At 44.4% G+C, this 12629-nt stretch overlaps 1 long non-coding RNA gene across 1 annotated transcript; it reads left to right on the forward strand.

Moving 5' to 3' along the window:
• The first annotated feature begins 3034 nt into the window (after positions 1-3034).
• LOC134531257 (uncharacterized) lies at positions 3035-8427 on the forward strand. The gene is made up of 2 exons (XR_010074979.1): positions 3035-3632; positions 3720-8427. It is a non-coding gene; the product is annotated as an uncharacterized LOC134531257 (long non-coding RNA).
• Positions 8428-12629: the final 4202 nt, after the last annotated feature.

Below are 12629 nucleotides of genomic sequence, written 5' to 3' on the forward strand. Positions count from 1 at the left end.
TGCTCGCTGCCACTTCCAATTATGAAGTGGCCTGTGAAAATCGAGCAATTCTACACATTGCCTCACGGTTTTTGCACTTCAACAAAAGTCTGGCCGACAATGGCCTTCCTTCGCCCGATGAGGGACGTGTTCACGACATGCCGCAATTCGATGTAGATGTCGAAAGAACGGAAGCAGAGTTCATGTCGTCCCTTCTCAGTGTGGATTAACTATCAGTTTTCGGACACATCATGGCTGCTGTTTTTGAGTCTGTATTTTGCGTAGAACCTCGCTGCAAAGCATATTTCTTGGATGGTCCTGGAGGTTCTGGGAAGACGTTCCACTACAACTGTCTCATAAATAGCTTTCGAGCTCAAGGCAAGGTCGTTTGTCCTGTTGCCTGGACTGGAATCGCTTCAATCCTACTTACAGGGGGTACCACTTTTGACTCTCTTTTCAAATTTAGTGTGCCGTTAACCAATTATTCAGTTTGTAACATTTCTCATCGGTCTAAAGAAGCTGAGTTTCTTCGAGCCTGCAGTCTCATCATCTGGGACGAGGCTCCTATGGTACCTAAGCATGACTTCACCAAGTGGATGCATTGCTAAGAGACATCACCAACAATGACCATACCAAGTTCGGTGGCAAAGTTCTGCTGCTCGGAAGAAACTTTAGGCAGGTCCTGCCTGTGGTTCAGCACGGTCGTCGGGCCAGATCAGGTCAATGCCTGCATCTAGAACTCTCCATTGTTGCCTTCCTTCAGAAAGTTCAGCCTGAGAGTCAACATGAGGGTAGAGCATGGCCAGAAGGAGTTCCAAGAATTCCTCATGCGAGTGGGCGACGGGCTTACACCACCAATTGTATATCTGCCCGAAAACTTCATCGAGGTTCCGAGTATGATGGTGCTACAGGACGATGAGAACATCTGTTCGGTTGTGTTTGGTACCGAAGGTCTCACCGAAGAGGTATGTCTGCGCATCTTCTTGTCCCTTATACATGGCATGTGTCAGCTTTATGCTGTGTGACTATCATTGTTGTACGTATGATTGCAGGTAGTTAGCAGCCAGGCGATACTGTGTCCAAAAAATGAGGATGTTGATGTAGTCAACAAAAAGATGGTGTCCCAATTACGTACATAATCACGTACATACCGGAGTTTCGACAGGCTGGAGGACACAGCAGAAGAAGGGATGAATGTGCCTGTCGAGTTCTTAAGCACACTCACACTTTCTTCCCTTCCTCCTCACTCTTTGACCCTTGATATTGGATCATGCTTCATGCTTATCCGAAATCTAGATCCCAAGCATGGTCTTTGCAATGGGTCAAGGTATATCGTTGATCGCATGTCTAACTATGTCATAGATGAAAAAATTATAAATGGATCCTTCAAAGGTGAAAGAGCGAATCTTCAAGGTCGACAACTTTCTTGCCATCACCCTGACTTGGTATGCAGGGTGTTCAAAATCAAGCTGGAGGACTTCATTGAGGATCTTACGAAGCATCAAGTTTTGGGCAATGTTAATGTCTACACTTATACCATTGAATTCCAAAAGCATGGCCTGCCTCATGCTCACATCCTCATTAGCATGTATAAACCTGACAAAATTTAAACTCCAGAAGCAGCTGATGCTACTATATGTGCACAAATTACTAATTTCAATGTTTCGCCTCAACTTCATGAATTGGTCAAGAGTCACATGGTTCATGTCAAGTGTGGCAAGGATGCCTCCTGCTACAGAGAATAAAATGCCGCTTCAACTTTCCCAAGGCTTTTAGGACTGAAACTCTCCTAAACTACAAAGGCTTTGTGCAGTATCGGAGGCCAGACAATAATTGTACCGTGATTATTGGTAGGAACCAGTATGACAACAGGCACATTGTTTCGTATAACCCGTACCTGCTTCACAAATACCAGTGCCACATCAATGTCGAGATCTGCACTTCTATGCAGGCCACAAAATATCTGTACAAGTACATCCACAAGGGTCACAATTCGACTGTACTGCAAGTCAATGATATTATGAGGGACAAGGTGCAGTCGTTCATTCTCTGTCACTACGTCAGTTCCCCAGAAGCGTGTTGGCGTTTGCTTTCATTCAAAATGGCCGATAAAAAACATTGTCGTTGTGAGGTTTGGACTTTACTTTGCAGGCATGCAGGCAGTCTACATTCAAAATGACAATGTCAATGCTGCTTTGGAGAGCGCACAGCAGAAAAAATACACACTTGACTGCATACTTTCATTACAATTTGCAGCAAAAACTTATTCATCATGCTGTGGACGGCGACTGTGGGTCTACGCCATGTCCTCTTCAACTAACGTATGTCGACTTCTCGCAGCACTACCGCTGAATGGAAAAGGAGAGAGTTTGGAAGCCTAGAGACAAAGGAGGCTTCAACACAATCTCTAGGTTGTACCAGGTGAAGCCCCAGAAGGATGAGGAAATCGTGTGCTTTAGAATTCTCCTTCATAATGTCAAGGGTGCTACATCCTTCCAAAACATACACACTGTGAGTGGGTTCGAGCATCCTTCCTATAAAGATGTATGCCAAGCTCTTCTTTTTCTCGACAGGGACGACATCAACGAGCTGTAGTTATTCGAAGCGGCGACTAGGTGTTCCCCTGGCCTACGGGTATTCTTTGCCCACATTCTATTTCACTGCAACCTATCGGATCCTCTGCACTTGTTAGCTCGGCTCAGGCAACACTTGCTCGATGACAATTCCGATGATGAAGTGGCCGGTGAAAATCGAGCACTTCTACACATTGCCTCACGGCTTTTGTAATTTAACAAAAGTCTGGCCGACTATGCCCTTCCTTCGCCCGATCAGGGACGTGGTCACGACTTGCCGCAATTTGATGTAATTGGCGAGAGAACGGAAACAGAGTGCATGTCGTCCCTTCTCAATGTGGATCAAAAGCAGTTTTCGAACACATCATGGCTGCTGTGTTTGAGTCTGAATTTTGCGAAGAACCTCGCTGCAGAGCATATTACTTGGATGGTCCTGGAGGTTCTGGGAAAACGTTCCTCTACAACTGTCTCATACATAGCTTTCGGGCTCAAGGCAACGTCGTTTGTCCTGTTGCCTAGACTGGAATCGCTTCAATCCTACTTACAGGGGGTACCACTTTTGACTCTCTTTTCAAATTTAGTGTGCCGTTAACCAATTATTCAGTTTGTAACATTTCTCATCGGTCTAAAGAAGCTGAGTTTCTTCGAGCCTGCAGTCTCATCATCTGGGACGAGGCTACTATGGTACCTAAGCATGACTTCACCAAGTGGATGCATTGCTAAGAGACATCACCAACAATGACCATACCAAGTTCGGTGGCAAAGTTCTGCTGCTCGGAAGAAACTTTAGGCAGGTCCTGCCTGTGGTTCAGCACGGTCGTCGGGCCAGATCAGGTCAATGCCTGCATCTAGAACTCTCCATTGTTGCCTTCCTTCAGAAAGTTCAGCCTGAGAGTCAACATGAGGGTAGAGCATGGCCAGGAGGAGTTCCAAGAATTCCTCATGCGAGTGGGCGACGGGCTTACACCACCAATCGTATATCTGCCCGAAAACTTATTCGAGGTTCCGAGTATGATGGTGCTACAGGACGATGAGAACATCTGTTCGGTTGTGTTTGGTACCGAAGGTCTCACCGAAGAGGTATGTCTGCGCATCTTCTTGTCCCTTATACATGGCATGTGTCAGCTTTATGCTGTGTGACTATCATTGTTGTACGTATGATTGCAGGTAGTCAGCAGCCAGGCGATACTGTGTCCAAAAAATGAGGATGTTGATGTAGTCAACAAAAAGATGGTGTCCCAATTACGTACATAATCACGTACATACCGGAGTTTCGACAGGCTGGAGGACACAGCAGAAGAAGGGATGAATGTGCCTGTCGAGTTCCTAAGCACACTCACACTTTCTTCCCTTCCTCCTCACTCTTTGACCCTTGATATTGGATCATGCTTCATGCTTATCCGAAATCTAGATCCCAAGCATGGTCTTTGCAATGGGTCAAGGTATATCGTTGATCGCATGTCTAACTATGTCATAGATGAAAAAATTATAAATGGATCCTTCAAAGGTAAAAGAGCGAATCTTCAAGTTCGACAACTTTCTTGCCATCACCCTGACTTGGTATGCAGGGTGTTCAAAATGAAGCTGGAGGACTTCATTGAGGAGCTTACGAAGCATCTAATTTTGGGCAATGTTAATGTCTACACTTATACCATTGAATTCCAAAAGCATGGCCTACCTCATGCTCACATCCTCATTAGCATGTATAAACCTGACAAAATTTAAACTCCAGAAGCAGCTGATGCTACTATAAGTGCACAAATTACTAATTTCAATGTTTCGCCTCAACTTCATGAATTGGTCAAGAGTCACATGGTTCATGTCAAGTGTGGCAAGGATGCCTCCTGCTACAGAGAAGGAAATGCCGCTTCAACTTTCCCAAGGCTTTTAGGACTGAAACTCACCTAAACTACAAAGGCTTTGTGCAGTATCGGAGGCCAGACAATAATTGTACCGTGATTATTGGTACGAACCAGTATGACAACAGGCACATTGTTTCGTATAACCCGTACCTTCTTCACAAATACCAGTGCCACATCAATGTCGAGATCTGCACTTCTATGCAGGCCACAAAATATCTGTACAAGTACATCCACAAGGGTCACAATTCGACTGTACTGCAAGTCGATGATATTATGAGGGACAAGGTGCAGTCGTTCATTCACTGTCGCTACGTCAGTTCCCCAGAAGCGTGTTGGCGTTTCCCTTCATTCAAAATGGCCGACAAAAACATTGTCGTTGTGAGGCTTGGACTTCACTTTGAAGGCATGCAGCCTGTCTACATTCAAAATGACAATGTCAATGCTGCTTTGGAGAGTGCACAGCAGAAAAACACACACTTGACTGCATACTTCCATTACAATTTGCAGCACAAACTTAGTTATCATGCTGTGGACGGTGACTGATGGTCTACGCCATGTCCTCTTCAAGTAAAGTATGTCGACTTCCCGCTGTACTTCGGCTGGATGGAGAAGGAGTGAGTTTGGAAGCCACAAGACAAGGGTGGCTTCAACATAATCTCTAGGTTGTACCAGGAAAGCCCCAGAAGGATGAGGAACTCATGTGCCTTAGAATTTATCTTCACAATGTCACGGGTGCTACATCCTTCTAAAACATACACACTGTGGGTGTGTTCGAGCATCCTACCTATTAAGATGCAAGCCAAGCTCTTCTTCTTCTCGACAGGGACGACATCTACGAGCTGTAGTTATTCGAAGCGGCGACTAGGTGTTCCCCTGGCCTACGGGTATTCTTTGCCCACATTCTATTTCACTGCAACCTATCGGATCCTCTGCATTTGTTAGCTCGGCTCAGGCAACACTTGCTCGATGACACTTCTGCTGTTGAAGTGGCCTGTGAAAATCTAGCACTCTTACAAATTTCCTCACGGCTTTCGTACTTCAACAAAAGTCTGGCCGACTATAGCTTTCCTTCGCCCGATGAGGGACGTGTTCAAGAAATGCCGCAATTTGATGTAGATGTCGACAAAACGGAAGCAGAGCGCATGTGTCCCTTCTCAATGTGGATCAACGAGCAGTTTACTAACACATCACGGCTGCTGTTTTTGAGTCTTAATCTTGCGAAGAATCTCGCTGCAGAGCTTATTTCTTGGATGGTCCTGGAGGTTCTGGGAAGACGTTCCTCTACAACCGTTTCATACATTGCTTTCGGGCTCAAGGCTAGGTCGTTTGTCCTGTTGCCTGGACTGGAATCGCTTCAATCCTACTTAAAGGGGGTACCACTTCTGACTCTCTTTTCAAATCTAGTGTGCCCTTAACCAATGACTCAGTTTGTAACATTTCTCATCAGTCTAAAGAAGCTGAGCTTCTTCGGGCCTGCAGTCTCATCATCTGGGACGAGGCTCCTATGGCACCTAGGCATGACTTCAATAAGTGGATGCATTCCTAAGAGACATCACCAACAATGACCGCACCAAGTTCGGTGGCAAAGTTCTGCTGCTCGGAGGAGACTTCAGGCAGGTCCTGCCTGTGGTTCAGTACGGTGGTCGGGCCGATCAGGTCAATGCCTGCATCAAGAACTCTCCATTGTGGCCTTCCTTCAGGCAGTTCAGCCTGAGAGTCAACATGAGAGCAGACCACGGCCAGGAGGAGTTCCAAGACTTCTTCATGCGAATGGGCGACGGGCTAACACCACCCATCGTAGATCTGCCCGATGACGTCATCGAGGTTCCGAGTACGACGATGCTACAGGACGATGCGGTCATCTGTTCGATTGTGTTCGGTACCGAATGTCTCACCGAAGAGGTATGTCTTCGAGTAGTATATATTGGGGGCTCCTACGCCTGGGTCCGGGGCGTGGTGTGTGGTGGTGCCGACCACCATATTGGATTATGACGTCACGATAGCCATCTTGGATGGTTGTGACCTTGACCTTTGACCTTGACCCTGACGGCCATTTTGGATCCACCATTTGGATCCGCCATTTTTGATGATGCAATGTGTGTTCTCGTAAATTCTGGCGATGTGTTTTCCACCATTTTGAATTATGATGTCACCGTTGCAATTTCCGTTACGGCCGCCATCTTTAACTTTTTTATTTATTATCCGATTTTAATTAATTTTTTTTAAAATTTATAAAAAAATTCACTTAATAAAAATTTAATAAAAAATATTTAAAAAATATACTTTTACGACACGGAGTTCGGAGTCCTCGGTTCTAACCCGGTGAGGGCAAAAAAATAAAAATGGCGACCGATCCTTCCCCCCGTGGTAGGTGCTGGCAGACTGACCCCCACCACTTTTTACCAATGCATATTCAAACTTACAAACCCATCGCCACCCCTCCCCCCCTCCGCCAACCCTTCCTAAAAAATTATTTTTTTCGCACACGGCAATCACCCCTCCCATTTTTAATTTTTTATTTTTCATTGTAATAGCCACCCTCCACCACTACTCTAGTTTTTTTCCCTCCCTCCCTCACCTTACCGTCATTCCCACCCCTACCCTCCTCCTTACCCCTATTTTACCTTTTAAAGTATAAATAACGGCCGCAGGACCCGGGAGCCGTCAGTTTTTGCCTCAGTTTCTCCTCTGTCGACCCCAAGTACTTACTGCGTGCCGCGTAGACGTCTGTCGACGCCGAGTACTTAGATCGCGTCGCGGAGACGAATTTTTGTTTTTTTCACGTAATAAATTAACCATGGTTTCGCTTGCCGAAATGCATGAATTCATTGCTGAAATAATCACAGGATATGAAGGGATGTCGTTCGATCAAATTCGTCAATCGCCAACTGCAACCATCAAAAGTACCCTTGAAGCATTTCCCGGATGCGAGGAATTCATTCTGTATCTACACCACCGCATCCTGTGTATGGTGGAGGCGGCTGTAGAGCTCCAGCAGCAGCAGCAGCAGCAGCAGCAGCAGCAGCAGCAGCAAGATGCACAAGACTCCGGCATCGAAGAGTGAGGTGCCATCGTCGCTTTATCCTCGTAACAAATCCAGCAACATCAACATGTCGACGACATAGGCGGCGGCGGGTGACCGTATCTACGAGGGTCGTCGGAGCCCATCGATGTCGCCATCGTCCGACACGTTTTGGACATCTTTCGCAGAGGGGCCGTGGCAGCAGCACGTCCCAAACGAGGACGTCTCAGCCGTCGTGACGCGACAGCTGCCCCGGAGATCGTCAACGTGGTTCGCCCAGAGGACATCTTCTATCAGGTACCCAGACTTTGTCGACCACGTCGGCGACGTCGACGACGTCGGCGACGTAGATGTCATCACGTGGTGCTGGGACCTCTGTCCGGACCCACGCCCTCACGAGACTGAAAAGTGTGCCTTGTTAGACATCAGCCAAAAAAACTATTCTTTCGTAGGATCAGGACAGCAGTGCGTTCAATATCAAATGTTTTATCACGGTTCCACTACCGACGTGTTCGCCACGAACATTACGTATTTTGAATCGTGTCGTGACGACATGCACTTAAGGCTTAAATGGGATTCCAAGGATCCCTTCGGTACCGTGAAACCTATAATTGCATATGACTGTACGAACCCAAATTGTGTAATCAAACTATGCCATACGCAAGCGTATTTTCCGTGTTCGATTGATGAACTAAAGACATCGAAAATCGGTAATCGTAAATATCGCTACAGTGAACAGTGCCGTAGACTAAAACATTGTAGGTACATGTACCACGATGATTTTGGTTATTGTTCAAAGTTTGAGACACCTTGCTGTCGTGAACTGTCCCGTGGCCAGATCGAAACTATTGTGTGACGCTAACTTTAACGCAGCAATGTATATTCACAGGCAATGCAAAAATTAACCGTCATATACTTTATAAACAATATTTTGATGTTGTATATTTCTTGCAGTGTATCTTTTTAATAAAAACGTGAACGAAAAAAAAAATAGCCATGTTCTTTATAATTATTATTTTGGTTTTGTATCTTTGTAAAAAACATTTTAATCAAGAAATTATTTATAAATGTATATCTACAAAACTAAATTAAATTCTTATAATGTTTTTGATGTTAAAGTATGTATTAAAAAAAACTTGTTAAACAAATAAATATAAAAAAACAAATTTACGTCTAAACGGCACGAAGAAAGTACGCGGTAGGAGGAGGGGGAATTGGGGCAAAAAACTAATGTACGAGTGATGTATATATATGTATGTATGAAAACGCAGAGAAAATAATGTGGAAAAAAATTTAATGTTTGTGTTTTATCATAATGAATCCCCCAAGACACTATACACATACAATGTTTTTAAAAAAAAATTAAAAAAATATCTCCTCATGTCTATACATGAAAAAAAAAATTATCAGTTCATCATTATGCTTGAAAAAACATAGCAGTTCACCTTTATACTTGGGAAAAAAAGTTTATAACAGTACATCTTTAACTTTGAAAAAAATTAATTCTTTATGACTCTATACTTGGAAAAAAATTTAATTCTTTATGACCTAAATCTGTAAAGAAAATTAAAAGTTATTCTTTATAAAATAATTTTGTAATATATTGTTAGCACGTGGCGACCAGCACACGTGACCTTGAAGGGACATCAGGTCTGTGCCCTCAGCACCGTGTCCCACGCTCCGGCAAGCGACATGGAGGGGGAAGATGCACCTGCATGGACCAGGGGAGAGGAGGGTATATTTTTGCAAAGTAAGATTTCCACCACCTCCACCCTGCCACCACCACTGCGGCCAGGGGACGCAAGGCCCCCACCACCGCCACGGGCGCTGTGGAGGGGGTAAGAGTCGCCTCACTGCCCCGTCGACCGCGTAACGGAGCGGTCGCGCTTCTTGCACGCTCCCCGCATGATGCATATATACACGTACAGAAATAAAAAAAATACAATTTATTACATACAAAGATTTATTTACACACAAAATATGTTTTACACACACAAGTATTTAATTTAAAAAAAACTCATTGTTTTAAAATATCCTTTTCATTAATCCACGAGTCAAACTCTGGTCCATGATGCAACCATCGTATTAAGACCTTACCCTTCTTACGCCGTAACACTTTTTCAACGAGAAAAGAATCTGGAAATTTAGTTTTCATAATCTCTTCTCCATAAAACGCCCCTGTTATACATTTTCCTTTCAGATCCTCGAGAAAATAAGTACGTGGATACCAATTTTTTATTCTACATACACGAAATAATTCTTCAGTCCAATTCCCCTTGTAAGGCCTGTGAAAAATTCCGCGATTTTTCGAAATCCGCACAATGTCGCCGACATTTGCTATTTTCTTTCGCGAATCTAGTATATTCGTCTTGGAGTACACAGTTCGAAGCAGTCGATTATCCTTTACGTCCTTCGGCTTGAGTTTCGTTGTAGAATGCACAGTAGAATTGTATTCTCGTACTAGTTTAGGAAGTAAACTCAGCCACTTGTAATTACCGTTCGCTGTAAAACTCCTATACAGTTTATTCTTCATCGTACGAATCACACGTTCCGCCATTGATGCTTTGACACCGCTAAACGTAGAATAATGCGTAATGTCAAAAGTTTTTCATCAATGCCTTGAATGATGCATTATAGAATTCTTTCCCGTCGTCCGTCTGCAGTAACGAAGGTCTTCGTTTATGTTTCAAAATATTCGCCATGGCACTCGTAACTTCCACGGCGGTTTTCCGTTTTAAGGGTCTAGCCCACAGGATCTTTGAATAGGTGTCTATGACTATGAGAATGTACCTGTAGCCCTTGTTCACACGCGAATATTCGCACATTTCGAGCAGATGAGACTGCCAATTGTCGTCCAATCCTTTGTTTTTATTTTTCGACGTGGATAATTACGTCTTGCGGGTTTATGCAACTCGCCCGCAGTGGCAAACTTTGACATGATAACTATTTAATATATCCCGCTTCCCGTAATTCCTCAAGTATGGAAGTGATTTTGTTGCTGTGTGAATTATTTCCCACGCTCTGAGATGCCTGTAGCAGTCTAAGACGATCAACCAACTCGTCCGGTTCGTCCCAATATACATAGTCCAATTTTCTACCAGTGTCGAGTTTATAAAGTCCGGCCCCCTCGATGTCTGAGAAAAGACTAGCTAACAAAGGATATTTCTCATGTTCATAATCTTTGAAACGACCGGTTTTCGGGTCATTTTTCGCGTAAACGGCGTTGGAAGCATCTAGCAATCTTATATATTTACGCAAATCCACCTCTGAATATCGACGCGGTTTTTTACGAAACAAAAGTTCGCATAATCCACGAGTAAGTTTTATCACCTCCTTGCCACATTCAATATTATCGCCGGACATGAAATGTACTTCCTTCGAACCAAGGACCCATTTACTGCCTCGTTTATGCACGCCATACGTCGCGTCGCTGTTTCGAGGCACAGAGGAGGCCAGGTACTCGCTAGCGAGAGGACCGACTTCGAAACCTTTTTTATTTCGAGGTTTCTTCCTAAGATTTCGACCGACACGAACTTCGTCTTCCCTAGTAGATACGTTGGTATCGTCTGTTAATTGTGGACTTCGCTTTCGTTTGCCCGCGGACGTAGTTGACAGCTTTTTTTTTTACTTCGATTTTAGTCTGTTTCTCGTTTTCGACGCCCCCTCGCCTGGCTATGAAGCTATCGAGACGGGCACTCAAGGGCTTCAATTTTTCCTCTCTTCGAACCTCGTCGCTTAATCTGTGTTGCTTGGCGAGCAAGTACTTTGTTCGTATGGCCTCGATGACATTGTGCAGTTGCTTAGCCAAATCGGTGTTAACAGCCATAATTTTGTTTTTATTTCGAAGCACCTTTAGACACCAGACGTGAATTAAGTTTTGACAGAAGCGACTTTAGGTCGCCGCGTCTTTGTGCATTTGAAACTTCGATCATGTCACGAATTCGAGAATCCGAAGCTTCCACACGCTGGTCTATGGCTACGAGGTACACTATTATTTCGTATTTTGCTCGTTTTATTTCTTGACCGAGTAGCGAAAAGTATTTACGTATTTCAGCATCCGTTTCACGGTGCATAGATCGGTACCCGGAGCTCGACTGCTACGTCCAAATTTAGAAATGCTATGATTCATGTTTGACGATAAACTGATCGAAACCCTGTCTGTACCTGCCCTTATATAGAGGCCAGTCCTTTACAATGACTAGAAATCCGTGTTCGTCTTTCCAACACAAGGAACACATGTCTTTGAATTCCTGAAACGACATGTCAGTGTTTATGTGATCGTCGTAAGCGTGGCGTAAATTAAGTTCGTCCATGCGAAACAAAACTATGACATTTGCATTATCACGCAGCAAATGTTTGGGTATTCTACCGTACGTCTGACACAGGTATACGCAGTCTACCTTGGCGTGTCTGCCCATGGAAAAGTACTCTTGTATTATGCCTTGCTTCTCACAAGCCACATCATCGAACACAAACACGGAATTAGGCTTTGCTTCGTCGGTAGACACCACATCGGTATTATCGCTAAACAGAAAATACTCCAGACCATCCACCGAGCGTAGAACAGCGGCCAAGTGCTGGTACTTTGGCTGTTGCAACGACTTGGAATACAAGTAAACGTTCTCGAACCGAAGACCGTTTGGCTCCTCCAGTAAACTCAGTAAAACACACTTTTTACCGCAGTTTGACGGTCCTGCTATGATGCAACGTACGGTTGACGGTAATTATATACCATGTCGTGATTCACGACCGATAGTTTCATCGTCCTGCGTAATGCACACAGGCAAACAAACATCTTGCTTGACTACCTCCATCGTACTGATGTGAATTCTATAAGAGCAATCGTATTTATTGATTTTAGGTCAGTTGCAAGTAATGTCTCGAAGAGGCAGGAACAAACAACACATCGGCGCAGTACTCGTAAACTCTCTGATAAACAATCTACCATTCAAGCTACACATTCCCGGCTACAGATTTTGTGGCCCCGGCACGAAACTAGCGAAAAGGTTAGCTCGCGGTGACGTGGGCATTAATTCTCTGGACGAAAAGTGAAAGCAGCACGATATCGCATATTCATTAAGCAAGGATCTGGAATCTAGGCACAGAGCAGATCAGATATTGGCACAGGAAGCCAAAGATATAAGCAAATCGCCGGACGTGGGACTAGGAGAGAAAATCGCAGTGTGGGGCGAA

The sequence above is a fragment of the Bacillus rossius genome, chromosome 3 (assembly GCF_032445375.1).
Source record: "Bacillus rossius redtenbacheri isolate Brsri chromosome 3, Brsri_v3, whole genome shotgun sequence".
NCBI lineage: Eukaryota > Metazoa > Arthropoda > Insecta > Phasmatodea > Bacillidae > Bacillus > Bacillus rossius.